This window comes from Convolutriloba macropyga, chromosome 9 (genome assembly GCF_964194025.1).
Source record: "Convolutriloba macropyga chromosome 9, txConMacr16.3, whole genome shotgun sequence".
NCBI classification, from domain to species: Eukaryota; Metazoa; Xenacoelomorpha; order Acoela; family Convolutidae; genus Convolutriloba; species Convolutriloba macropyga.
This window is the reverse complement of record NC_134476.1, coordinates 23448753-23476202: the sequence shown is the minus strand read 5'-3', so window position 1 is coordinate 23476202 and position 27450 is coordinate 23448753. Positions and strand designations below refer to the sequence as shown.

At 39.8% G+C, this 27450-nt stretch overlaps 15 non-coding genes across 15 annotated transcripts; all 15 read right to left on the bottom strand.

Annotated features, from left to right (window-relative positions):
* Positions 1-492: 492 nt before the first annotated feature.
* Positions 493-611, bottom strand: LOC142346985 (5S ribosomal RNA). Its single transcript, XR_012760016.1, has one exon. It is a non-coding gene; the product is annotated as a 5S ribosomal RNA (ribosomal RNA).
* A 1324-nt stretch (positions 612-1935) lies between these two features.
* LOC142346973 (5S ribosomal RNA) lies at positions 1936-2054 on the bottom strand. Its single transcript, XR_012760005.1, has one exon. It is a non-coding gene; the product is annotated as a 5S ribosomal RNA (ribosomal RNA).
* A 1324-nt stretch (positions 2055-3378) lies between these two features.
* LOC142346961 (5S ribosomal RNA) lies at positions 3379-3497 on the bottom strand. Its single transcript, XR_012759993.1, has one exon. It is a non-coding gene; the product is annotated as a 5S ribosomal RNA (ribosomal RNA).
* Positions 3498-5947: 2450 nt separating this feature from the next.
* On the bottom strand, positions 5948-6066 carry LOC142346949 (5S ribosomal RNA). Its single transcript, XR_012759982.1, has one exon. It is a non-coding gene; the product is annotated as a 5S ribosomal RNA (ribosomal RNA).
* A 1136-nt stretch (positions 6067-7202) lies between these two features.
* LOC142346937 (5S ribosomal RNA) lies at positions 7203-7321 on the bottom strand. The gene has a single exon (XR_012759971.1). It is a non-coding gene; the product is annotated as a 5S ribosomal RNA (ribosomal RNA).
* Positions 7322-8457: 1136 nt separating this feature from the next.
* LOC142346926 (5S ribosomal RNA) lies at positions 8458-8576 on the bottom strand. Its single transcript, XR_012759960.1, has one exon. It is a non-coding gene; the product is annotated as a 5S ribosomal RNA (ribosomal RNA).
* A 1512-nt stretch (positions 8577-10088) lies between these two features.
* Positions 10089-10207, bottom strand: LOC142346914 (5S ribosomal RNA). Its single transcript, XR_012759949.1, has one exon. It is a non-coding gene; the product is annotated as a 5S ribosomal RNA (ribosomal RNA).
* A 1443-nt stretch (positions 10208-11650) lies between these two features.
* Positions 11651-11769, bottom strand: LOC142346903 (5S ribosomal RNA). The gene has a single exon (XR_012759938.1). It is a non-coding gene; the product is annotated as a 5S ribosomal RNA (ribosomal RNA).
* Positions 11770-13281: 1512 nt separating this feature from the next.
* On the bottom strand, positions 13282-13400 carry LOC142346891 (5S ribosomal RNA). Its single transcript, XR_012759927.1, has one exon. It is a non-coding gene; the product is annotated as a 5S ribosomal RNA (ribosomal RNA).
* Positions 13401-14724: 1324 nt separating this feature from the next.
* Positions 14725-14843, bottom strand: LOC142346879 (5S ribosomal RNA). Its single transcript, XR_012759916.1, has one exon. It is a non-coding gene; the product is annotated as a 5S ribosomal RNA (ribosomal RNA).
* Positions 14844-16167: 1324 nt separating this feature from the next.
* On the bottom strand, positions 16168-16286 carry LOC142346867 (5S ribosomal RNA). The gene has a single exon (XR_012759905.1). It is a non-coding gene; the product is annotated as a 5S ribosomal RNA (ribosomal RNA).
* A 1700-nt stretch (positions 16287-17986) lies between these two features.
* Positions 17987-18105, bottom strand: LOC142346856 (5S ribosomal RNA). The gene has a single exon (XR_012759894.1). It is a non-coding gene; the product is annotated as a 5S ribosomal RNA (ribosomal RNA).
* A 1888-nt stretch (positions 18106-19993) lies between these two features.
* LOC142346843 (5S ribosomal RNA) lies at positions 19994-20112 on the bottom strand. Its single transcript, XR_012759882.1, has one exon. It is a non-coding gene; the product is annotated as a 5S ribosomal RNA (ribosomal RNA).
* A 1512-nt stretch (positions 20113-21624) lies between these two features.
* On the bottom strand, positions 21625-21743 carry LOC142346830 (5S ribosomal RNA). Its single transcript, XR_012759871.1, has one exon. It is a non-coding gene; the product is annotated as a 5S ribosomal RNA (ribosomal RNA).
* A 1512-nt stretch (positions 21744-23255) lies between these two features.
* Positions 23256-23374, bottom strand: LOC142346818 (5S ribosomal RNA). Its single transcript, XR_012759860.1, has one exon. It is a non-coding gene; the product is annotated as a 5S ribosomal RNA (ribosomal RNA).
* Between the last annotated feature and the right edge of the window lie 4076 nt (positions 23375-27450).

Here is a 27450-nt window from a genome sequence, read left to right as displayed (position 1 = left end):
AAAGTATCCGCGCTCGATGAGGCTTAACTTTTTCGATCACCGAACTTTGTTTTGGTCACCAAATCGTCAATTTTAGTCCGATTTGGCTCATTTTTTGTGGGCATGCTCCACTTGAGCCATAGCTTGGGATAAAATAAAAAAAACTGGCACCGCGAACCATTTTGGACAAGTTTTTACCGATTTCCAAAAAAGTATCCGCGCTCGATGAGGCTTAACTTTTTCGATCACCGAACTTTGTTTTGGTCACCAAATCGTCAATTTTAGTCCGATTTGGCTCATTTTTTGTGGGCATGCTCCACTTGAGCCATAGTTTGGGATAAAATAAAAAAAACTGGCACCGCGAACCATTTTGGACAAGTTTTTACCGATTTCCAAAAAAGTATCCGCGCTCGATGAGGCTTAACTTTTTCGATCACCGAGGCTTTTTGAGGCTCTAAAATGTGTAAATATCGAATAAAAGTATTCTATGAGGTTTGAATACTCAAAAGAAAAAGCCTACAACACCTGGTGTTCCCAAGCGGTCACCCATCCAAGTACTAACCAGGCCCAATGTTGCTTAACTTCGGTGATCGGACGAGAACCGGTGCATTCAACATGGTATGGTCGTAGGCATTTGCGTAAGCGGGAGCGAATTTATATACAACAGTATTGTATTGTAGTCTCATATTCATATACAGGATCACTTTAACTCGCCGCCTTGCGGTTTGCAAAATAGTCACTTAATACATGCAATTTTAGCCACGGTTGTGTTATAATTTATGCAATTCGTAGCCATACAGTGTATTATGACAAACGCGCAAACTTTTTGCTTCCAACCATCCACAATACAGTGGAACGGCCGCAAAACAAAGCACAGATGAATTGGGTACGAGGAACCTGTATAACCGGACATTGAACCGGAAGTATGACTTCAGTGGGTTTAGGTTGGTAATTGGGAAAATCAGTAGCCAGTTGCTTTTAGCCTAATTGTTGTGATAAACTTATTAAATAGGTAAGTATTAACTCTATTTGATAAGTTTTATTTGAATGCACTCTGCGTTAGCGGAGTGCAGCCTAAAGAATGGAACTGAGCGATTTGCACTAACTTAAAAGTTAGTTTAATAAAGGGAAATTATACAATTAGTATTGATGTTTCCGAGACAATTCCAAATATCAAATATACATAATACGCAAGCAGGGGAACTATTATAATGGCCTTTACAAGTATATGGGGTGTGTTTGGAGCAATGGTTACTGCTGAAATTGTCATTTACAAAAAGTATCCGCGCTCGATGAGGCTTAACTTTTTCGATCACCGAACTTTGTATTGGTCACCAAATCGTCAATTTTAGTCCGATTTGGCTCATTTTTTGTGGGCATGCTCCACTTGAGCCATAGCTTGGGATAAAATAAAAAAAACTGGCACCGCGAACCATTTTGGACAAGTTTTTACCGATTTCCAAAAAAGTATCCGCGCTCGATGAGGCTTAACTTTTTCGATCACCGAACTTTGTTTTGGTCACCAAATCGTCAATTTTAGTCCGATTTGGCTCATTTTTTGTGGGCATGCTCCACTTGAGCCATAGCTTGGGATAAAATAAAAAAAACTGGCACCGCGAACCATTTTGGACAAGTTTTTACCGATTTCCAAAAAAGTATCCGCGCTCGATGAGGCTTAACTTTTTCGATCACCGAACTTTGTTTTGGTCACCAAATCGTCAATTTTAGTCCGATTTGGCTCATTTTTTGTGGGCATGCTCCACTTGAGCCATAGCTTGGGATAAAATAAAAAAAACTGGCACCGCGAACCATTTTGGACAAGTTTTTACCGATTTCCAAAAAAGTATCCGCGCTCGATGAGGCTTAACTTTTTCGATCACCGAGGCTTTTTGAGGCTCTAAAATGTGTAAATATCGAATAAAAGTATTCTATGAGGTTTGAATACTCAAAAGAAAAAGCCTACAACACCTGGTGTTCCCAAGCGGTCACCCATCCAAGTACTAACCAGGCCCAATGTTGCTTAACTTCGGTGATCGGACGAGAACCGGTGCATTCAACATGGTATGGTCGTAGGCATTTGCGTAAGCGGGAGCGAATTTATATACAACAGTATTGTATTGTAGTCTCATATTCATATACAGGATCACTTTAACTCGCCGCCTTGCGGTTTGCAAAATAGTCACTTAATACATGCAATTTTAGCCACGGTTGTGTTATAATTTATGCAATTCGTAGCCATACAGTGTATTATGACAAACGCGCAAACTTTTTGCTTCCAACCATCCACAATACAGTGGAACGGCCGCAAAACAAAGCACAGATGAATTGGGTACGAGGAACCTGTATAACCGGACATTGAACCGGAAGTATGACTTCAGTGGGTTTAGGTTGGTAATTGGGAAAATCAGTAGCCAGTTGCTTTTAGCCTAATTGTTGTGATAAACTTATTAAATAGGTAAGTATTAACTCTATTTGATAAGTTTTATTTGAATGCACTCTGCGTTAGCGGAGTGCAGCCTAAAGAATGGAACTGAGCGATTTGCACTAACTTAAAAGTTAGTTTAATAAAGGGAAATTATACAATTAGTATTGATGTTTCCGAGACAATTCCAAATATCAAATATACATAATACGCAAGCAGGGGAACTATTATAATGGCCTTTACAAGTATATGGGGTGTGTTTGGAGCAATGGTTACTGCTGAAATTGTCATTTACAAAAAGTATCCGCGCTCGATGAGGCTTAACTTTTTCGATCACCGAACTTTGTATTGGTCACCAAATCGTCAATTTTAGTCCGATTTGGCTCATTTTTTGTGGGCATGCTCCACTTGAGCCATAGCTTGGGATAAAATAAAAAAAACTGGCACCGCGAACCATTTTGGACAAGTTTTTACCGATTTCCAAAAAAGTATCCGCGCTCGATGAGGCTTAACTTTTTCGATCACCGAACTTTGTTTTGGTCACCAAATCGTCAATTTTAGTCCGATTTGGCTCATTTTTTGTGGGCATGCTCCACTTGAGCCATAGCTTGGGATAAAATAAAAAAAACTGGCACCGCGAACCATTTTGGACAAGTTTTTACCGATTTCCAAAAAAGTATCCGCGCTCGATGAGGCTTAACTTTTTCGATCACCGAACTTTGTTTTGGTCACCAAATCGTCAATTTTAGTCCGATTTGGCTCATTTTTTGTGGGCATGCTCCACTTGAGCCATAGCTTGGGATAAAATAAAAAAAACTGGCACCGCGAACCATTTTGGACAAGTTTTTACCGATTTCCAAAAAAGTATCCGCGCTCGATGAGGCTTAACTTTTTCGATCACCGAGGCTTTTTGAGGCTCTAAAATGTGTAAATATCGAATAAAAGTATTCTATGAGGTTTGAATACTCAAAAGAAAAAGCCTACAACACCTGGTGTTCCCAAGCGGTCACCCATCCAAGTACTAACCAGGCCCAATGTTGCTTAACTTCGGTGATCGGACGAGAACCGGTGCATTCAACATGGTATGGTCGTAGGCATTTGCGTAAGCGGGAGCGAATTTATATACAACAGTATTGTATTGTAGTCTCATATTCATATACAGGATCACTTTAACTCGCCGCCTTGCGGTTTGCAAAATAGTCACTTAATACATGCAATTTTAGCCACGGTTGTGTTATAATTTATGCAATTCGTAGCCATACAGTGTATTATGACAAACGCGCAAACTTTTTGCTTCCAACCATCCACAATACAGTGGAACGGCCGCAAAACAAAGCACAGATGAATTGGGTACGAGGAACCTGTATAACCGGACATTGAACCGGAAGTATGACTTCAGTGGGTTTAGGTTGGTAATTGGGAAAATCAGTAGCCAGTTGCTTTTAGCCTAATTGTTGTGATAAACTTATTAAATAGGTAAGTATTAACTCTATTTGATAAGTTTTATTTGAATGCACTCTGCGTTAGCGGAGTGCAGCCTAAAGAATGGAACTGAGCGATTTGCACTAACTTAAAAGTTAGTTTAATAAAGGGAAATTATACAATTAGTATTGATGTTTCCGAGACAATTCCAAATATCAAATATACATAATACGCAAGCAGGGGAACTATTATAATGGCCTTTACAAGTATATGGGGTGTGTTTGGAGCAATGGTTACTGCTGAAATTGTCATTTACAAAAAGTATCCGCGCTCGATGAGGCTTAACTTTTTCGATCACCGAACTTTGTTTTGGTCACCAAATCGTCAATTTTAGTCCGATTTGGCTCATTTTTTGTGGGCATGCTCCACTTGAGCCATAATTTGGGATAAAATAAAAAAATCTGGCACCGCGAACCATTTTGGACAAGTTTTTACCGATTTCCAAAAAAGTATCCGCGCTCGATGAGGCTTAACTTTTTCGATCACCGAACTTTGTTTTGGTCACCAAATCGTCAATTTTAGTCCGATTTGGCTCATTTTTTGTGGGCATGCTCCACTTGAGCCATAGCTTGGGATAAAATAAAAAAAACTGGCACCGCGAACCATTTTGGACAAGTTTTTACCGATTTCCAAAAAAGTATCCGCGCTCGATGAGGCTTAACTTTTTCGATCACCGAACTTTGTTTTGGTCACCAAATCGTCAATTTTAGTCCGATTTGGCTCATTTTTTGTGGGCATGCTCCACTTGAGCCATAATTTGGGATAAAATAAAAAAATCTGGCACCGCGAACCATTTTGGACAAGTTTCTACCGATTTCCAAAAAAGTATCCGCGCTCGATGAGGCTTAACTTTTTCGATCACCGAACTTTGTTTTGGTCACCAAATCGTCAATTTTAGTCCGATTTGGCTCATTTTTTGTGGGCATGCTCCACTTGAGCCATAGCTTGGGATAAAATAAAAAAACTGGCACCGCGAACCATTTTGGACAAGTTTTTACCGATTTCCAAAAAAGTATCCGCGCTCGATGAGGCTTAACTTTTTCGATCACCGAACTTTGTTTTGGTCACCAAATCGTCAATTTTAGTCCGATTTGGCTCATTTTTTGTGGGCATGCTCCACTTGAGCCATAGCTTGGGATAAAATAAAAAAAACTGGCACCGCAAACCATTTTGGACAAGTTTTTACCGATTTCCAAAAAAGTATCCGCGCTCGATGAGGCTTAACTTTTTCGATCACCGAACTTTGTTTTGGTCACCAAATCGTCAATTTTAGTCCGATTTGGCTCATTTTTTGTGGGCATGCTCCACTTGAGCCATAATTTGGGATAAAATAAAAAAATCTGGCACCGCGAACCATTTTGGACAAGTTTTTACCGATTTCCAAAAAAGTATCCGCGCTCGATGAGGCTTAACTTTTTCGATCACCGAACTTTGTTTTGGTCACCAAATCGTCAATTTTAGTCCGATTTGGCTCATTTTTTGTGGGCATGCTCCACTTGAGCCATAATTTGGGATAAAATAAAAAAACTGGCACCGCGAACCATTTTGGACAAGTTTTTACCGATTTCCAAAAAAGTATCCGCGCTCGATGAGGCTTAACTTTTTCGATCACCGAACTTTGTTTTGGTCACCAAATCGTCAATTTTAGTCCGATTTGGCTCATTTTTTGTGGGCATGCTCCACTTGAGCCATAGCTTGGGATAAAATAAAAAAAACTGGCACCGCAAACCATTTTGGACAAGTTTTTACCGATTTCCAAAAAAGTATCCGCGCTCGATGAGGCTTAACTTTTTCGATCACCGAACTTTGTTTTGGTCACCAAATCGTCAATTTTAGTCCGATTTGGCTCATTTTTTGTGGGCATGCTCCACTTGAGCCATAGTTTGGGATAAAATAAAAAAAACTGGCACCGCGAACCATTTTGGACAAGTTTTTACCGATTTCCAAAAAAGTATCCGCGCTCGATGAGGCTTAACTTTTTCGATCACCGAGGCTTTTTGAGGCTCTAAAATGTGTAAATATCGAATAAAAGTATTCTATGAGGTTTGAATACTCAAAAGAAAAAGCCTACAACACCTGGTGTTCCCAAGCGGTCACCCATCCAAGTACTAACCAGGCCCAATGTTGCTTAACTTCGGTGATCGGACGAGAACCGGTGCATTCAACATGGTATGGTCGTAGGCATTTGCGTAAGCGGGAGCGAATTTATATACAACAGTATTGTATTGTAGTCTCATATTCATATACAGGATCACTTTAACTCGCCGCCTTGCGGTTTGCAAAATAGTCACTTAATACATGCAATTTTAGCCACGGTTGTGTTATAATTTATGCAATTCGTAGCCATACAGTGTATTATGACAAACGCGCAAACTTTTTGCTTCCAACCATCCACAATACAGTGGAACGGCCGCAAAACAAAGCACAGATGAATTGGGTACGAGGAACCTGTATAACCGGACATTGAACCGGAAGTATGACTTCAGTGGGTTTAGGTTGGTAATTGGGAAAATCAGTAGCCAGTTGCTTTTAGCCTAATTGTTGTGATAAACTTATTAAATAGGTAAGTATTAACTCTATTTGATAAGTTTTATTTGAATGCACTCTGCGTTAGCGGAGTGCAGCCTAAAGAATGGAACTGAGCGATTTGCACTAACTTAAAAGTTAGTTTAATAAAGGGAAATTATACAATTAGTATTGATGTTTCCGAGACAATTCCAAATATCAAATATACATAATACGCAAGCAGGGGAACTATTATAATGGCCTTTACAAGTATATGGGGTGTGTTTGGAGCAATGGTTACTGCTGAAATTGTCATTTACAAAAAGTATCCGCGCTCGATGAGGCTTAACTTTTTCGATCACCGAACTTTGTATTGGTCACCAAATCGTCAATTTTAGTCCGATTTGGCTCATTTTTTGTGGGCATGCTCCACTTGAGCCATAATTTGGGATAAAATAAAAAAATCTGGCACCGCGAACCATTTTGGACAAGTTTTTACCGATTTCCAAAAAAGTATCCGCGCTCGATGAGGCTTAACTTTTTCGATCACCGAACTTTGTTTTGGTCACCAAATCGTCAATTTTAGTCCGATTTGGCTCATTTTTTGTGGGCATGCTCCACTTGAGCCATAGTTTGGGATAAAATAAAAAAAACTGGCACCGCGAACCATTTTGGACAAGTTTTTACCGATTTCCAAAAAAGTATCCGCGCTCGATGAGGCTTAACTTTTTCGATCACCGAGGCTTTTTGAGGCTCTAAAATGTGTAAATATCGAATAAAAGTATTCTATGAGGTTTGAATACTCAAAAGAAAAAGCCTACAACACCTGGTGTTCCCAAGCGGTCACCCATCCAAGTACTAACCAGGCCCAATGTTGCTTAACTTCGGTGATCGGACGAGAACCGGTGCATTCAACATGGTATGGTCGTAGGCATTTGCGTAAGCGGGAGCGAATTTATATACAACAGTATTGTATTGTAGTCTCATATTCATATACAGGATCACTTTAACTCGCCGCCTTGCGGTTTGCAAAATAGTCACTTAATACATGCAATTTTAGCCACGGTTGTGTTATAATTTATGCAATTCGTAGCCATACAGTGTATTATGACAAACGCGCAAACTTTTTGCTTCCAACCATCCACAATACAGTGGAACGGCCGCAAAACAAAGCACAGATGAATTGGGTACGAGGAACCTGTATAACCGGACATTGAACCGGAAGTATGACTTCAGTGGGTTTAGGCCGGTAATTGGGAAAATCAGTAGCGAGTTGCTTTTAGCCTAATTGTTGTGATAAACTTATTAAATAGGTAAGTATTAACTCTATTTGATAAGTTTTATTTGAATGCACTCTGCGTTAGCGGAGTGCAGCCTAAAGAATGGAACTGAGCGATTTGCACTAACTTAAAAGTTAGTTTAATAAAGGGAAATTATACAATTAGTATTGATGTTTCCGAGACAATTCCAAATATCAAATATACATAATACGCAAGCAGGGGAACTATTATAATGGCCTTTACAAGTATATGGGGTGTGTTTGGAGCAATGGTTACTGCTGAAATTGTCATTTACAAAAAGTATCCGCGCTCGATGAGGCTTAACTTTTTCGATCACCGAACTTTGTATTGGTCACCAAATCGTCAATTTTAGTCCGATTTGGCTCATTTTTTGTGGGCATGCTCCACTTGAGCCATAATTTGGGATAAAATAAAAAAATCTGGCACCGCGAACCATTTTGGACAAGTTTTTACCGATTTCCAAAAAAGTATCCGCGCTCGATGAGGCTTAACTTTTTCGATCACCGAACTTTGTTTTGGTCACCAAATCGTCAATTTTAGTCCGATTTGGCTCATTTTTTGTGGGCATGCTCCACTTGAGCCATAGTTTGGGATAAAATAAAAAAAACTGGCACCGCGAACCATTTTGGACAAGTTTTTACCGATTTCCAAAAAAGTATCCGCGCTCGATGAGGCTTAACTTTTTCGATCACCGAGGCTTTTTGAGGCTCTAAAATGTGTAAATATCGAATAAAAGTATTCTATGAGGTTTGAATACTCAAAAGAAAAAGCCTACAACACCTGGTGTTCCCAAGCGGTCACCCATCCAAGTACTAACCAGGCCCAATGTTGCTTAACTTCGGTGATCGGACGAGAACCGGTGCATTCAACATGGTATGGTCGTAGGCATTTGCGTAAGCGGGAGCGAATTTATATACAACAGTATTGTATTGTAGTCTCATATTCATATACAGGATCACTTTAACTCGCCGCCTTGCGGTTTGCAAAATAGTCACTTAATACATGCAATTTTAGCCACGGTTGTGTTATAATTTATGCAATTCGTAGCCATACAGTGTATTATGACAAACGCGCAAACTTTTTGCTTCCAACCATCCACAATACAGTGGAACGGCCGCAAAACAAAGCACAGATGAATTGGGTACGAGGAACCTGTATAACCGGACATTGAACCGGAAGTATGACTTCAGTGGGTTTAGGCCGGTAATTGGGAAAATCAGTAGCGAGTTGCTTTTAGCCTAATTGTTGTGATAAACTTATTAAATAGGTAAGTATTAACTCTATTTGATAAGTTTTATTTGAATGCACTCTGCGTTAGCGGAGTGCAGCCTAAAGAATGGAACTGAGCGATTTGCACTAACTTAAAAGTTAGTTTAATAAAGGGAAATTATACAATTAGTATTGATGTTTCCGAGACAATTCCAAATATCAAATATACATAATACGCAAGCAGGGGAACTATTATAATGGCCTTTACAAGTATATGGGGTGTGTTTGGAGCAATGGTTACTGCTGAAATTGTCATTTACAAAAAGTATCCGCGCTCGATGAGGCTTAACTTTTTCGATCACCGAACTTTGTATTGGTCACCAAATCGTCAATTTTAGTCCGATTTGGCTCATTTTTTGTGGGCATGCTCCACTTGAGCCATAATTTGGGATAAAATAAAAAAATCTGGCACCGCGAACCATTTTGGACAAGTTTTTACCGATTTCCAAAAAAGTATCCGCGCTCGATGAGGCTTAACTTTTTCGATCACCGAACTTTGTTTTGGTCACCAAATCGTCAATTTTAGTCCGATTTGGCTCATTTTTTGTGGGCATGCTCCACTTGAGCCATAGCTTGGGATAAAATAAAAAAAACTGGCACCGCGAACCATTTTGGACAAGTTTTTACCGATTTCCAAAAAAGTATCCGCGCTCGATGAGGCTTAACTTTTTCGATCACCGAACTTTGTTTTGGTCACCAAATCGTCAATTTTAGTCCGATTTGGCTCATTTTTTGTGGGCATGCTCCACTTGAGCCATAGCTTGGGATAAAATAAAAAAAACTGGCACCGCGAACCATTTTGGACAAGTTTTTACCGATTTCCAAAAAAGTATCCGCGCTCGATGAGGCTTAACTTTTTCGATCACCGAACTTTGTTTTGGTCACCAAATCGTCAATTTTAGTCCGATTTGGCTCATTTTTTGTGGGCATGCTCCACTTGAGCCATAGTTTGGGATAAAATAAAAAAAACTGGCACCGCGAACCATTTTGGACAAGTTTTTACCGATTTCCAAAAAAGTATCCGCGCTCGATGAGGCTTAACTTTTTCGATCACCGAGGCTTTTTGAGGCTCTAAAATGTGTAAATATCGAATAAAAGTATTCTATGAGGTTTGAATACTCAAAAGAAAAAGCCTACAACACCTGGTGTTCCCAAGCGGTCACCCATCCAAGTACTAACCAGGCCCAATGTTGCTTAACTTCGGTGATCGGACGAGAACCGGTGCATTCAACATGGTATGGTCGTAGGCATTTGCGTAAGCGGGAGCGAATTTATATACAACAGTATTGTATTGTAGTCTCATATTCATATACAGGATCACTTTAACTCGCCGCCTTGCGGTTTGCAAAATAGTCACTTAATACATGCAATTTTAGCCACGGTTGTGTTATAATTTATGCAATTCGTAGCCATACAGTGTATTATGACAAACGCGCAAACTTTTTGCTTCCAACCATCCACAATACAGTGGAACGGCCGCAAAACAAAGCACAGATGAATTGGGTACGAGGAACCTGTATAACCGGACATTGAACCGGAAGTATGACTTCAGTGGGTTTAGGCCGGTAATTGGGAAAATCAGTAGCGAGTTGCTTTTAGCCTAATTGTTGTGATAAACTTATTAAATAGGTAAGTATTAACTCTATTTGATAAGTTTTATTTGAATGCACTCTGCGTTAGCGGAGTGCAGCCTAAAGAATGGAACTGAGCGATTTGCACTAACTTAAAAGTTAGTTTAATAAAGGGAAATTATACAATTAGTATTGATGTTTCCGAGACAATTCCAAATATCAAATATACATAATACGCAAGCAGGGGAACTATTATAATGGCCTTTACAAGTATATGGGGTGTGTTTGGAGCAATGGTTACTGCTGAAATTGTCATTTACAAAAAGTATCCGCGCTCGATGAGGCTTAACTTTTTCGATCACCGAACTTTGTTTTGGTCACCAAATCGTCAATTTTAGTCCGATTTGGCTCATTTTTTGTGGGCATGCTCCACTTGAGCCATAGCTTGGGATAAAATAAAAAAAACTGGCACCGCGAACCATTTTGGACAAGTTTTTACCGATTTCCAAAAAAGTATCCGCGCTCGATGAGGCTTAACTTTTTCGATCACCGAACTTTGTTTTGGTCACCAAATCGTCAATTTTAGTCCGATTTGGCTCATTTTTTGTGGGCATGCTCCACTTGAGCCATAGCTTGGGATAAAATAAAAAAAACTGGCACCGCGAACCATTTTGGACAAGTTTTTACCGATTTCCAAAAAAGTATCCGCGCTCGATGAGGCTTAACTTTTTCGATCACCGAACTTTGTTTTGGTCACCAAATCGTCAATTTTAGTCCGATTTGGCTCATTTTTTGTGGGCATGCTCCACTTGAGCCATAGTTTGTATAACTTGGACCTGTATAACTTTTTCGATCACCGAACTTTGTTTTGGTCACCAAATCGTCAATTTTAGTCCGATTTGGCTCATTTTTTGTGGGCATGCTCCACTTGAGCCATAGTTTGGGATAAAATAAAAAAAACTGGCACCGCGAACCATTTTGGACAAGTTTTTACCGATTTCCAAAAAAGTATCCGCGCTCGATGAGGCTTAACTTTTTCGATCACCGAGGCTTTTTGAGGCTCTAAAATGTGTAAATATCGAATAAAAGTATTCTATGAGGTTTGAATACTCAAAAGAAAAAGCCTACAACACCTGGTGTTCCCAAGCGGTCACCCATCCAAGTACTAACCAGGCCCAATGTTGCTTAACTTCGGTGATCGGACGAGAACCGGTGCATTCAACATGGTATGGTCGTAGGCATTTGCGTAAGCGGGAGCGAATTTATATACAACAGTATCGTATTGTAGTCTCATATTCATATACAGGATCACTTTAACTCGCCGCCTTGCGGTTTGCAAAATAGTCACTTAATACATGCAATTTTAGCCACGGTTGTGTTATAATTTATGCAATTCGTAGCCATACAGTGTATTATGACAAACGCGCAAACTTTTTGCTTCCAACCATCCACAATACAGTGGAACGGCCGCAAAACAAAGCACAGATGAATTGGGTACGAGGAACCTGTATAACCGGACATTGAACCGGAAGTATGACTTCAGTGGGTTTAGGCCGGTAATTGGGAAAATCAGTAGCGAGTTGCTTTTAGCCTAATTGTTGTGATAAACTTATTAAATAGGTAAGTATTAACTCTATTTGATAAGTTTTATTTGAATGCACTCTGCGTTAGCGGAGTGCAGCCTAAAGAATGGAACTGAGCGATTTGCACTAACTTAAAAGTTAGTTTAATAAAGGGAAATTATACAATTAGTATTGATGTTTCCGAGACAATTCCAAATATCAAATATACATAATACGCAAGCAGGGGAACTATTATAATGGCCTTTACAAGTATATGGGGTGTGTTTGGAGCAATGGTTACTGCTGAAATTGTCATTTACAAAAAGTATCCGCGCTCGATGAGGCTTAACTTTTTCGATCACCGAACTTTGTATTGGTCACCAAATCGTCAATTTTAGTCCGATTTGGCTCATTTTTTGTGGGCATGCTCCACTTGAGCCATAATTTGGGATAAAATAAAAAAATCTGGCACCGCGAACCATTTTGGACAAGTTTTTACCGATTTCCAAAAAAGTATCCGCGCTCGATGAGGCTTAACTTTTTCGATCACCGAACTTTGTTTTGGTCACCAAATCGTCAATTTTAGTCCGATTTGGCTCATTTTTTGTGGGCATGCTCCACTTGAGCCATAGCTTGGGATAAAATAAAAAAAACTGGCACCGCGAACCATTTTGGACAAGTTTTTACCGATTTCCAAAAAAGTATCCGCGCTCGATGAGGCTTAACTTTTTCGATCACCGAACTTTGTTTTGGTCACCAAATCGTCAATTTTAGTCCGATTTGGCTCATTTTTTGTGGGCATGCTCCACTTGAGCCATAGCTTGGGATAAAATAAAAAAAACTGGCACCGCGAACCATTTTGGACAAGTTTTTACCGATTTCCAAAAAAGTATCCGCGCTCGATGAGGCTTAACTTTTTCGATCACCGAACTTTGTTTTGGTCACCAAATCGTCAATTTTAGTCCGATTTGGCTCATTTTTTGTGGGCATGCTCCACTTGAGCCATAGTTTGGGATAAAATAAAAAAAACTGGCACCGCGAACCATTTTGGACAAGTTTTTACCGATTTCCAAAAAAGTATCCGCGCTCGATGAGGCTTAACTTTTTCGATCACCGAGGCTTTTTGAGGCTCTAAAATGTGTAAATATCGAATAAAAGTATTCTATGAGGTTTGAATACTCAAAAGAAAAAGCCTACAACACCTGGTGTTCCCAAGCGGTCACCCATCCAAGTACTAACCAGGCCCAATGTTGCTTAACTTCGGTGATCGGACGAGAACCGGTGCATTCAACATGGTATGGTCGTAGGCATTTGCGTAAGCGGGAGCGAATTTATATACAACAGTATTGTATTGTAGTCTCATATTCATATACAGGATCACTTTAACTCGCCGCCTTGCGGTTTGCAAAATAGTCACTTAATACATGCAATTTTAGCCACGGTTGTGTTATAATTTATGCAATTCGTAGCCATACAGTGTATTATGACAAACGCGCAAACTTTTTGCTTCCAACCATCCACAATACAGTGGAACGGCCGCAAAACAAAGCACAGATGAATTGGGTACGAGGAACCTGTATAACCGGACATTGAACCGGAAGTATGACTTTAGTGGGTTTAGGCCGGTAATTGGGAAAATCAGTAGCGAGTTGCTTTTAGCCTAATTGTTGTGATAAACTTATTAAATAGGTAAGTATTAACTCTATTTGATAAGTTTTATTTGAATGAACTCTGCGTTAGCGGAGTGCAGCCTAAAGAATGGAACTGAGCGATTTGCACTAACTTAAAAGTTAGTTTAATAAAGGGAAATTATACAATTAGTATTGATGTTTCCGAGACAGTTCCAAATATCAAATATACATAATACGCAAGCAGGGGAACTATTATAATGGCCTTTACAAGTATATGGGGTGTGTTTGGAGCAATGGTTACTGCTGAAATTGTCATTTACAAAAAGTATCCGCGCTCGATGAGGCTTAACTTTTTCGATCACCGAACTTTGTTTTGGTCACCAAATCGTCAATTTTAGTCCGATTTGGCTCATTTTTTGTGGGCATGCTCCACTTGAGCCATAGCTTGGGATAAAATAAAAAAAACTGGCACCGCGAACCATTTTGGACAAGTTTTTACCGATTTCCAAAAAAGTATCCGCGCTCGATGAGGCTTAACTTTTTCGATCACCGAACTTTGTTTTGGTCACCAAATCGTCAATTTTAGTCCGATTTGGCTCATTTTTTGTGGGCATGCTCCACTTGAGCCATAGCTTGGGATAAAATAAAAAAAACTGGCACCGCGAACCATTTTGGACAAGTTTTTACCGATTTCCAAAAAAGTATCCGCGCTCGATGAGGCTTAACTTTTTCGATCACCGAACTTTGTTTTGGTCACCAAATCGTCAATTTTAGTCCGATTTGGCTCATTTTTTGTGGGCATGCTCCACTTGAGCCATAGTTTGGGATAAAATAAAAAAAACTGGCACCGCGAACCATTTTGGACAAGTTTTTACCGATTTCCAAAAAAGTATCCGCGCTCGATGAGGCTTAACTTTTTCGATCACCGAGGCTTTTTGAGGCTCTAAAATGTGTAAATATCGAATAAAAGTATTCTATGAGGTTTGAATACTCAAAAGAAAAAGCCTACAACACCTGGTGTTCCCAAGCGGTCACCCATCCAAGTACTAACCAGGCCCAATGTTGCTTAACTTCGGTGATCGGACGAGAACCGGTGCATTCAACATGGTATGGTCGTAGGCATTTGCGTAAGCGGGAGCGAATTTATATACAACAGTATTGTATTGTAGTCTCATATTCATATACAGGATCACTTTAACTCGCCGCCTTGCGGTTTGCAAAATAGTCACTTAATACATGCAATTTTAGCCACGGTTGTGTTATAATTTATGCAATTCGTAGCCATACAGTGTATTATGACAAACGCGCAAACTTTTTGCTTCCAACCATCCACAATACAGTGGAACGGCCGCAAAACAAAGCACAGATGAATTGGGTACGAGGAACCTGTATAACCGGACATTGAACCGGAAGTATGACTTTAGTGGGTTTAGGCCGGTAATTGGGAAAATCAGTAGCGAGTTGCTTTTAGCCTAATTGTTGTGATAAACTTATTAAATAGGTAAGTATTAACTCTATTTGATAAGTTTTATTTGAATGAACTCTGCGTTAGCGGAGTGCAGCCTAAAGAATGGAACTGAGCGATTTGCACTAACTTAAAAGTTAGTTTAATAAAGGGAAATTATACAATTAGTATTGATGTTTCCGAGACAGTTCCAAATATCAAATATACATAATACGCAAGCAGGGGAACTATTATAATGGCCTTTACAAGTATATGGGGTGTGTTTGGAGCAATGGTTACTGCTGAAATTGTCATTTACAAAAAGTATCCGCGCTCGATGAGGCTTAACTTTTTCGATCACCGAACTTTGTTTTGGTCACCAAATCGTCAATTTTAGTCCGATTTGGCTCATTTTTTGTGGGCATGCTCCACTTGAGCCATAGCTTGGGATAAAATAAAAAAAACTGGCACCGCGAACCATTTTGGACAAGTTTTTACCGATTTCCAAAAAAGTATCCGCGCTCGATGAGGCTTAACTTTTTCGATCACCGAACTTTGTTTTGGTCACCAAATCGTCAATTTTAGTCCGATTTGGCTCATTTTTTGTGGGCATGCTCCACTTGAGCCATAGCTTGGGATAAAATAAAAAAAACTGGCACCGCGAACCATTTTGGACAAGTTTTTACCGATTTCCAAAAAAGTATCCGCGCTCGATGAGGCTTAACTTTTTCGATCACCGAACTTTGTTTTGGTCACCAAATCGTCAATTTTAGTCCGATTTGGCTCATTTTTTGTGGGCATGCTCCACTTGAGCCATAGTTTGGGATAAAATAAAAAAAACTGGCACCGCGAACCATTTTGGACAAGTTTTTACCGATTTCCAAAAAAGTATCCGCGCTCGATGAGGCTTAACTTTTTCGATCACCGAGGCTTTTTGAGGCTCTAAAATGTGTAAATATCGAATAAAAGTATTCTATGAGGTTTGAATACTCAAAAGAAAAAGCCTACAACACCTGGTGTTCCCAAGCGGTCACCCATCCAAGTACTAACCAGGCCCAATGTTGCTTAACTTCGGTGATCGGACGAGAACCGGTGCATTCAACATGGTATGGTCGTAGGCATTTGCGTAAGCGGGAGCGAATTTATATACAACAGTATTGTATTGTAGTCTCATATTCATATACAGGATCACTTTAACTCGCCGCCTTGCGGTTTGCAAAATAGTCACTTAATACATGCAATTTTAGCCACGGTTGTGTTATAATTTATGCAATTCGTAGCCATACAGTGTATTATGACAAACGCGCAAACTTTTTGCTTCCAACCATCCACAATACAGTGGAACGGCCGCAAAACAAAGCACAGATGAATTGGGTACGAGGAACCTGTATAACCGGACATTGAACCGGAAGTATGACTTCAGTGGGTTTAGGCCGGTAATTGGGAAAATCAGTAGCGAGTTGCTTTTAGCCTAATTGTTGTGATAAACTTATTAAATAGGTAAGTATTAACTCTATTTGATAAGTTTTATTTGAATGCACTCTGCGTTAGCGGAGTGCAGCCTAAAGAATGGAACTGAGCGATTTGCACTAACTTAAAAGTTAGTTTAATAAAGGGAAATTATACAATTAGTATTGATGTTTCCGAGACAATTCCAAATATCAAATATACATAATACGCAAGCAGGGGAACTATTATAATGGCCTTTACAAGTATATGGGGTGTGTTTGGAGCAATGGTTACTGCTGAAATTGTCATTTACAAAAAGTATCCGCGCTCGATGAGGCTTAACTTTTTCGATCACCGAACTTTGTATTGGTCACCAAATCGTCAATTTTAGTCCGATTTGGCTCATTTTTTGTGGGCATGCTCCACTTGAGCCATAATTTGGGATAAAATAAAAAAATCTGGCACCGCGAACCATTTTGGACAAGTTTTTACCGATTTCCAAAAAAGTATCCGCGCTCGATGAGGCTTAACTTTTTCGATCACCGAACTTTGTTTTGGTCACCAAATCGTCAATTTTAGTCCGATTTGGCTCATTTTTTGTGGGCATGCTCCACTTGAGCCATAGCTTGGGATAAAATAAAAAAAACTGGCACCGCGAACCATTTTGGACAAGTTTTTACCGATTTCCAAAAAAGTATCCGCGCTCGATGAGGCTTAACTTTTTCGATCACCGAACTTTGTTTTGGTCACCAAATCGTCAATTTTAGTCCGATTTGGCTCATTTTTTGTGGGCATGCTCCACTTGAGCCATAGCTTGGGATAAAATAAAAAAAACTGGCACCGCGAACCATTTTGGACAAGTTTTTACCGATTTCCAAAAAAGTATCCGCGCTCGATGAGGCTTAACTTTTTCGATCACCGAACTTTGTTTTGGTCACCAAATCGTCAATTTTAGTCCGATTTGGCTCATTTTTTGTGGGCATGCTCCACTTGAGCCATAGTTTGGGATAAAATAAAAAAAACTGGCACCGCGAACCATTTTGGACAAGTTTTTACCGATTTCCAAAAAAGTATCCGCGCTCGATGAGGCTTAACTTTTTCGATCACCGAACTTTGTTTTGGTCACCAAATCGTCAATTTTAGTCCGATTTGGCTCATTTTTTGTGGGCATGCTCCACTTGAGCCATAGTTTGGGATAAAATAAAAAAAACTGGCACCGCGAACCATTTTGGACAAGTTTTTACCGATTTCCAAAAAAGTATCCGCGCTCGATGAGGCTTAACTTTTTCGATCACCGAGGCTTTTTGAGGCTCTAAAATGTGTAAATATCGAATAAAAGTATTCTATGAGGTTTGAATACTCAAAAGAAAAAGCCTACAACACCTGGTGTTCCCAAGCGGTCACCCATCCAAGTACTAACCAGGCCCAATGTTGCTTAACTTCGGTGATCGGACGAGAACCGGTGCATTCAACATGGTATGGTCGTAGGCATTTGCGTAAGCGGGAGCGAATTTATATACAACAGTATTGTATTGTAGTCTCATATTCATATACAGGATCACTTTAACTCGCCGCCTTGCGGTTTGCAAAATAGTCACTTAATACATGCAATTTTAGCCACGGTTGTGTTATAATTTATGCAATTCGTAGCCATACAGTGTATTATGACAAACGCGCAAACTTTTTGCTTCCAACCATCCACAATACAGTGGAACGGCCGCAAAACAAAGCACAGATGAATTGGGTACGAGGAACCTGTATAACCGGACATTGAACCGGAAGTATGACTTCAGTGGGTTTAGGCCGGTAATTGGGAAAATCAGTAGCCAGTTGCTTTTAGCCTAATTGTTGTGATAAACTTATTAAATAGGTAAGTATTAACTCTATTTGATAAGTTTTATTTGAATGCACTCTGCGTTAGCGGAGTGCAGCCTAAAGAATGGAACTGAGCGATTTGCACTAACTTAAAAGTTAGTTTAATAAAGGGAAATTATACAATTAGTATTGATGTTTCCGAGACAATTCCAAATATCAAATATACATAATACGCAAGCAGGGGAACTATTATAATGGCCTTTACAAGTATATGGGGTGTGTTTGGAGCAATGGTTACTGCTGAAATTGTCATTTACAAAAAGTATCCGCGCTCGATGAGGCTTAACTTTTTCGATCACCGAACTTTGTTTTGGTCACCAAATCGTCAATTTTAGTCCGATTTGGCTCATTTTTTGTGGGCATGCTCCACTTGAGCCATAATTTGGGATAAAATAAAAAAATCTGGCACCGCGAACCATTTTGGACAAGTTTTTACCGATTTCCAAAAAAGTATCCGCGCTCGATGAGGCTTAACTTTTTCGATCACCGAACTTTGTTTTGGTCACCAAATCGTCAATTTTAGTCCGATTTGGCTCATTTTTTGTGGGCATGCTCCACTTGAGCCATAGCTTGGGATAAAATAAAAAAAACTGGCACCGCGAACCATTTTGGACAAGTTTTTACCGATTTCCAAAAAAGTATCCGCGCTCGATGAGGCTTAACTTTTTCGATCACCGAACTTTGTTTTGGTCACCAAATCGTCAATTTTAGTCCGATTTGGCTCATTTTTTGTGGGCATGCTCCACTTGAGCCATAGCTTGGGATAAAATAAAAAAAACTGGCACCGCGAACCATTTTGGACAAGTTTTTACCGATTTCCAAAAAAGTATCCGCGCTCGATGAGGCTTAACTTTTTCGATCACCGAACTTTGTTTTGGTCACCAAATCGTCAATTTTAGTCCGATTTGGCTCATTTTTTGTGGGCATGCTCCACTTGAGCCATAGCTTGGGATAAAATAAAAAAAACTGGCACCGCGAACCATTTTGGACAAGTTTTTACCGATTTCCAAAAAAGTATCCGCGCTCGATGAGGCTTAACTTTTTCGATCACCGAACTTTGTTTTGGTCACCAAATCGTCAATTTTAGTCCGATTTGGCTCATTTTTTGTGGGCATGCTCCACTTGAGCCATAGTTTGGGATAAAATAAAAAAAACTGGCACCGCGAACCATTTTGGACAAGTTTTTACCGATTTCCAAAAAAGTATCCGCGCTCGATGAGGCTTAACTTTTTCGATCACCGAACTTTGTTTTGGTCACCAAATCGTCAATTTTAGTCCGATTTGGCTCATTTTTTGTGGGCATGCTCCACTTGAGCCATAGTTTGGGATAAAATAAAAAAAACTGGCACCGCGAACCATTTTGGACAAGTTTTTACCGATTTCCAAAAAAGTATCCGCGCTCGATGAGGCTTAACTTTTTCGATCACCGAGGCTTTTTGAGGCTCTAAAATGTGTAAATATCGAATAAAAGTATTCTATGAGGTTTGAATACTCAAAAGAAAAAGCCTACAACACCTGGTGTTCCCAAGCGGTCACCCATCCAAGTACTAACCAGGCCCAATGTTGCTTAACTTCGGTGATCGGACGAGAACCGGTGCATTCAACATGGTATGGTCGTAGGCATTTGCGTAAGCGGGAGCGAATTTATATACAACAGTATTGTATTGTAGTCTCATATTCATATACAGGATCACTTTAACTCGCCGCCTTGCGGTTTGCAAAATAGTCACTTAATACATGCAATTTTAGCCACGGTTGTGTTATAATTTATGCAATTCGTAGCCATACAGTGTATTATGACAAACGCGCAAACTTTTTGCTTCCAACCATCCACAATACAGTGGAACGGCCGCAAAACAAAGCACAGATGAATTGGGTACGAGGAACCTGTATAACCGGACATTGAACCGGAAGTATGACTTCAGTGGGTTTAGGCCGGTAATTGGGAAAATCAGTAGCCAGTTGCTTTTAGCCTAATTGTTGTGATAAACTTATTAAATAGGTAAGTATTAACTCTATTTGATAAGTTTTATTTGAATGCACTCTGCGTTAGCGGAGTGCAGCCTAAAGAATGGAACTGAGCGATTTGCACTAACTTAAAAGTTAGTTTAATAAAGGGAAATTATACAATTAGTATTGATGTTTCCGAGACAATTCCAAATATCAAATATACATAATACGCAAGCAGGGGAACTATTATAATGGCCTTTACAAGTATATGGGGTGTGTTTGGAGCAATGGTTACTGCTGAAATTGTCATTTACAAAAAGTATCCGCGCTCGATGAGGCTTAACTTTTTCGATCACCGAACTTTGTTTTGGTCACCAAATCGTCAATTTTAGTCCGATTTGGCTCATTTTTTGTGGGCATGCTCCACTTGAGCCATAATTTGGGATAAAATAAAAAAATCTGGCACCGCGAACCATTTTGGACAAGTTTTTACCGATTTCCAAAAAAGTATCCGCGCTCGATGAGGCTTAACTTTTTCGATCACCGAACTTTGTTTTGGTCACCAAATCGTCAATTTTAGTCCGATTTGGCTCATTTTTTGTGGGCATGCTCCACTTGAGCCATAGCTTGGGATAAAATAAAAAAAACTGGCACCGCGAACCATTTTGGACAAGTTTTTACCGATTTCCAAAAAAGTATCCGCGCTCGATGAGGCTTAACTTTTTCGATCACCGAACTTTGTTTTGGTCACCAAATCGTCAATTTTAGTCCGATTTGGCTCATTTTTTGTGGGCATGCTCCACTTGAGCCATAGCTTGGGATAAAATAAAAAAAACTGGCACCGCGAACCATTTTGGACAAGTTTTTACCGATTTCCAAAAAAGTATCCGCGCTCGATGAGGCTTAACTTTTTCGATCACCGAACTTTGTTTTGGTCACCAAATCGTCAATTTTAGTCCGATTTGGCTCATTTTTTGTGGGCATGCTCCACTTGAGCCATAGTTTGGGATAAAATAAAAAAAACTGGCACCGCGAACCATTTTGGACAAGTTTTTACCGATTTCCAAAAAAGTATCCGCGCTCGATGAGGCTTAACTTTTTCGATCACCGAGGCTTTTTGAGGCTCTAAAATGTGTAAATATCGAATAAAAGTATTCTATGAGGTTTGAATACTCAAAAGAAAAAGCCTACAACACCTGGTGTTCCCAAGCGGTCACCCATCCAAGTACTAACCAGGCCCAATGTTGCTTAACTTCGGTGATCGGACGAGAACCGGTGCATTCAACATGGTATGGTCGTAGGCATTTGCGTAAGCGGGAGCGAATTTATATACAACAGTATTGTATTGTAGTCTCATATTCATATACAGGATCACTTTAACTCGCCGCCTTGCGGTTTGCAAAATAGTCACTTAATACATGCAATTTTAGCCACGGTTGTGTTATAATTTATGCAATTCGTAGCCATACAGTGTATTATGACAAACGCGCAAACTTTTTGCTTCCAACCATCCACAATACAGTGGAACGGCCGCAAAACAAAGCACAGATGAATTGGGTACGAGGAACCTGTATAACCGGACATTGAACCGGAAGTATGACTTCAGTGGGTTTAGGCCGGTAATTGGGAAAATCAGTAGCGAGTTGCTTTTAGCCTAATTGTTGTGATAAACTTATTAAATAGGTAAGTATTAACTCTATTTGATAAGTTTTATTTGAATGCACTGTGCGTTAGCGGAGTGCAGCCTAAAGAATGGAACTGAGCGATTTGCACTAACTTAAAAGTTAGTTTAATAAAGGGAAATTATACAATTAGTATTGATGTTTCCGAGACAATTCCAAATATCAAATATACATAATACGCAAGCAGGGGAACTATTATAATGGCCTTTACAAGTATATGGGGTGTGTTTGGAGCAATGGTTACTGCTGAAATTGTCATTTACAAAAAGTATCCGCGCTCGATGAGGCTTAACTTTTTCGATCACCGAACTTTGTTTTGGTCACCAAATCGTCAATTTTAGTCCGATTTGGCTCATTTTTTGTGGGCATGCTCCACTTGAGCCATAATTTGGGATAAAATAAAAAAATCTGGCACCGCGAACCATTTTGGACAAGTTTTTACCGATTTCCAAAAAAGTATCCGCGCTCGATGAGGCTTAACTTTTTCGATCACCGAACTTTGTTTTGGTCACCAAATCGTCAATTTTAGTCCGATTTGGCTCATTTTTTGTGGGCATGCTCCACTTGAGCCATAGCTTGGGATAAAATAAAAAAAACTGGCACCGCGAACCATTTTGGACAAGTTTTTACCGATTTCCAAAAAAGTATCCGCGCTCGATGAGGCTTAACTTTTTCGATCACCGAACTTTGTTTTGGTCACCAAATCGTCAATTTTAGTCCGATTTGGCTCATTTTTTGTGGGCATGCTCCACTTGAGCCATAGCTTGGGATAAAATAAAAAAAACTGGCACCGCGAACCATTTTGGACAAGTTTTTACCGATTTCCAAAAAAGTATCCGCGCTCGATGAGGCTTAACTTTTTCGATCACCGAACTTTGTTTTGGTCACCAAATCGTCAATTTTAGTCCGATTTGGCTCATTTTTTGTGGGCATGCTCCACTTGAGCCATAGTTTGGGATAAAATAAAAAAAACTGGCACCGCGAACCATTTTGGACAAGTTTTTACCGATTTCCAAAAAAGTATCCGCGCTCGATGAGGCTTAACTTTTTCGATCACCGAGGCTTTTTGAGGCTCTAAAATGTGTAAATATCGAATAAAAGTATTCTATGAGGTTTGAATACTCAAAAGAAAAAGCCTACAACACCTGGTGTTCCCAAGCGGTCACCCATCCAAGTACTAACCAGGCCCAATGTTGCTTAACTTCGGTGATCGGACGAGAACCGGTGCATTCAACATGGTATGGTCGTAGGCATTTGCGTAAGCGGGAGCGAATTTATATACAACAGTATTGTATTGTAGTCTCATATTCATATACAGGATCACTTTAACTCGCCGCCTTGCGGTTTGCAAAATAGTCACTTAATACATGCAATTTTAGCCACGGTTGTGTTATAATTTATGCAATTCGTAGCCATACAGTGTATTATGACAAACGCGCAAACTTTTTGCTTCCAACCATCCACAATACAGTGGAACGGCCGCAAAACAAAGCACAGATGAATTGGGTACGAGGAACCTGTATAACCGGACATTGAACCGGAAGTATGACTTCAGTGGGTTTAGGCCGGTAATTGGGAAAATCAGTAGCGAGTTGCTTTTAGCCTAATTGTTGTGATAAACTTATTAAATAGGTAAGTATTAACTCTATTTGATAAGTTTTATTTGAATGCACTCTGCGTTAGCGGAGTGCAGCCTAAAGAATGGAACTGAGCGATTTGCACTAACTTAAAAGTTAGTTTAATAAAGGGAAATTATACAATTAGTATTGATGTTTCCGAGACAGTTCCAAATATCAAATATGCATAACACGCAAGCAGGGGAACTATTATAATGGCCTTTACAAGTATATGGGGTGTGTTTGGAGCAATGGTTACTGCTGAAATTGTCATTTACAAAAAGTATCCGCGCTCGATGAGGCTTAACTTTTTCGATCACCGAACTTTGTATTGGTCACCAAATCGTCAATTTTAGTCCGATTTGGCTCATTTTTTGTGGGCATGCTCCACTTGAGCCATAATTTGGGATAAAATAAAAAAATCTGGCACCGCGAACCATTTTGGACAAGTTTTTACCGATTTCCAAAAAAGTATCCGCGCTCGATGAGGCTTAACTTTTTCGATCACCGAACTTTGTTTTGGTCACCAAATCGTCAATTTTAGTCCGATTTGGCTCATTTTTTGTGGGCATGCTCCACTTGAGCCATAGCTTGGGATAAAATAAAAAAAACTGGCACCGCGAACCATTTTGGACAAGTTTTTACCGATTTCCAAAAAAGTATCCGCGCTCGATGAGGCTTAACTTTTTCGATCACCGAACTTTGTTTTGGTCACCAAATCGTCAATTTTAGTCCGATTTGGCTCATTTTTTGTGGGCATGCTCCACTTGAGCCATAGCTTGGGATAAAATAAAAAAAACTGGCACCGCGAACCATTTTGGACAAGTTTTTACCGATTTCCAAAAAAGTATCCGCGCTCGATGAGGCTTAACTTTTTCGATCACCGAACTTTGTTTTGGTCACCAAATCGTCAATTTTAGTCCGATTTGGCTCATTTTTTGTGGGCATGCTCCACTTGAGCCATAGCTTGGGATAAAATAAAAAAAACTGGCACCGCGAACCATTTTGGACAAGTTTTTACCGATTTCCAAAAAAGTATCCGCGCTCGATGAGGCTTAACTTTTTCGATCACCGAACTTTGTTTTGGTCACCAAATCGTCAATTTTAGTCCGATTTGGCTCATTTTTTGTGGGCATGCTCCACTTGAGCCATAGCTTGGGATAAAATAAAAAAAACTGGCACCGCGAACCATTTTGGACAAGTTTTTACCGATTTCCAAAAAAGTATCCGCGCTCGATGAGGCTTAACTTTTTCGATCACCGAACTTTGTTTTGGTCACCAAATCGTCAATTTTAGTCCGATTTGGCTCATTTTTTGTGGGCATGCTCCACTTGAGCCATAGCTTGGGATAAAATAAAAAAAACTGGCACCGCGAACCATTTTGGACAAGTTTTTACCGATTTCCAAAAAAGTATCCGCGCTCGATGAGGCTTAACTTTTTCGATCACCGAACTTTGTTTTGGTCACCAAATCGTCAATTTTAGTCCGATTTGGCTCATTTTTTGTGGGCATGCTCCACTTGAGCCATAGCTTGAGATAAAATAAAAAAAACTGGCACCGCGAACCATTTTGGACAAGTTTTTACCGATTTCCAAAAAAGTATCCGCGCTCGATGAGGCTTAACTTTTTCGATCACCGAACTTTGTTTTGGTCACCAAATCGTCAATTTTAGTCCGATTTGGCTCATTTTTTGTGGGCATGCTCCACTTGAGCCATAGCTTGGGATAAAATAAAAAAAACTGGCACCGCGAACCATTTTGGACAAGTTTTTACCGATTTCCAAAAAAGTATCCGCGCTCGATGAGGCTTAACTTTTTCGATCACCGAACTTTGTTTTGGTCACCAAATCGTCAATTTTAGTCCGATTTGGCTCATTTTTTGTGGGCATGCTCCACTTGAGCCATAATTTGGGATAAAATAAAAAAATCTGGCACCGCGAACCATTTTGGACAAGTTTTTACCGATTTCCAAAAAAGTATCCGCGCTCGATGAGGCTTAACTTTTTCGATCACCGAACTTTGTTTTGGTCACCAAATCGTCAATTTTAGTCCGATTTGGCTCATTTTTTGTGGGCATGCTCCACTTGAGCCATAGCTTGGGATAAAATAAAAAAAACTGGCACCGCGAACCATTTTGGACAAGTTTTTACCGATTTCCAAAAAAGTATCCGCGCTCGATGAGGCTTAACTTTTTCGATCACCGAACTTTGTTTTGGTCACCAAATCGTCAATTTTAGTCCGATTTGGCTCATTTTTTGTGGGCATGCTCCACTTGAGCCATAGCTTGGGATAAAATAAAAAAAACTGGCACCGCGAACCATTTTGGACAAGTTTTTACCGATTTCCAAAAAAGTATCCGCGCTCGATGAGGCTTAACTTTTTCGATCACCGAACTTTGTTTTGGTCACCAAATCGTCAATTTTAGTCCGATTTGGCTCATTTTTTGTGGGCATGCTCCACTTGAGCCATAGCTTGGGATAAAATAAAAAAAACTGGCACCGCGAACCATTTTGGACAAGTTTTTACCGATTTCCAAAAAAGTATCCGCGCTCGATGAGGCTTAACTTTTTCGATCACCGAACTTTGTTTTGGTCACCAAATCGTCAATTTTAGTCCGATTTGGCTCATTTTTTGTGGGCATGCTCCACTTGAGCCATAGCTTGGGATAAAATAAAAAAAACTGGCACCGCGAACCATTTTGGACAAGTTTTTACCGATTTCCAAAAAAGTATCCGCGCTCGATGAGGCTTAACTTTTTCGATCACCGAACTTTGTTTTGGTCACCAAATCGTCAATTTTAGTCCGATTTGGCTCATTTTTTGTGGGCATGCTCCACTTGAGCCATAGCTTGGGATAAAATAAAAAAAACTGGCACCGCGAACCATTTTGGACAAGTTTTTACCGATTTCCAAAAAAGTATCCGCGCTCGATGAGGCTTAACTTTTTCGATCACCGAACTTTGTTTTGGTCACCAAATCGTCAATTTTAGTCCGATTTGGCTCATTTTTTGTGGGCATGCTCCACTTGAGCCATAGCTTGAGATAAAATAAAAAAAACTGGCACCGCGAACCATTTTGGACAAGTTTTTACCGATTTCCAAAAAAGTATCCGCGCTCGATGAGGCTTAACTTTTTCGATCACCGAACTTTGTTTTGGTCACCAAATCGTCAATTTTAGTCCGATTTGGCTCATTTTTTGTGGGCATGCTCCACTTGAGCCATAGCTTGGGATAAAATAAAAAAAACTGGCACCGCGAACCATTTTGGACAAGTTTTTACCGATTTCCAAAAAAGTATCCGCGCTCGATGAGGCTTAACTTTTTCGATCACCGAACTTTGTTTTGGTCACCAAATCGTCAATTTTAGTCCGATTTGGCTCATTTTTTGTGGGCATGCTCCACTTGAGCCATAGCTTGGGATAAAATAAAAAAAACTGGCACCGCGAACCATTTTGGACAAGTTTTTACCGATTTCCAAAAAAGTATCCGCGCTCGATGAGGCTTAACTTTTTCGATCACCGAACTTTGTTTTGGTCACCAAATCGTCAATTTTAGTCCGATTTGGCTCATTTTTTGTGGGCATGCTCCACTTGAGCCATAGCTTGAGATAAAATAAAAAAAACTGGCACCGCGAACCATTTTGGACAAGTTTTTACCGATTTCCAAAAAAGTATCCGCGCTCGATGAGGCTTAACTTTTTCGATCACCGAACTTT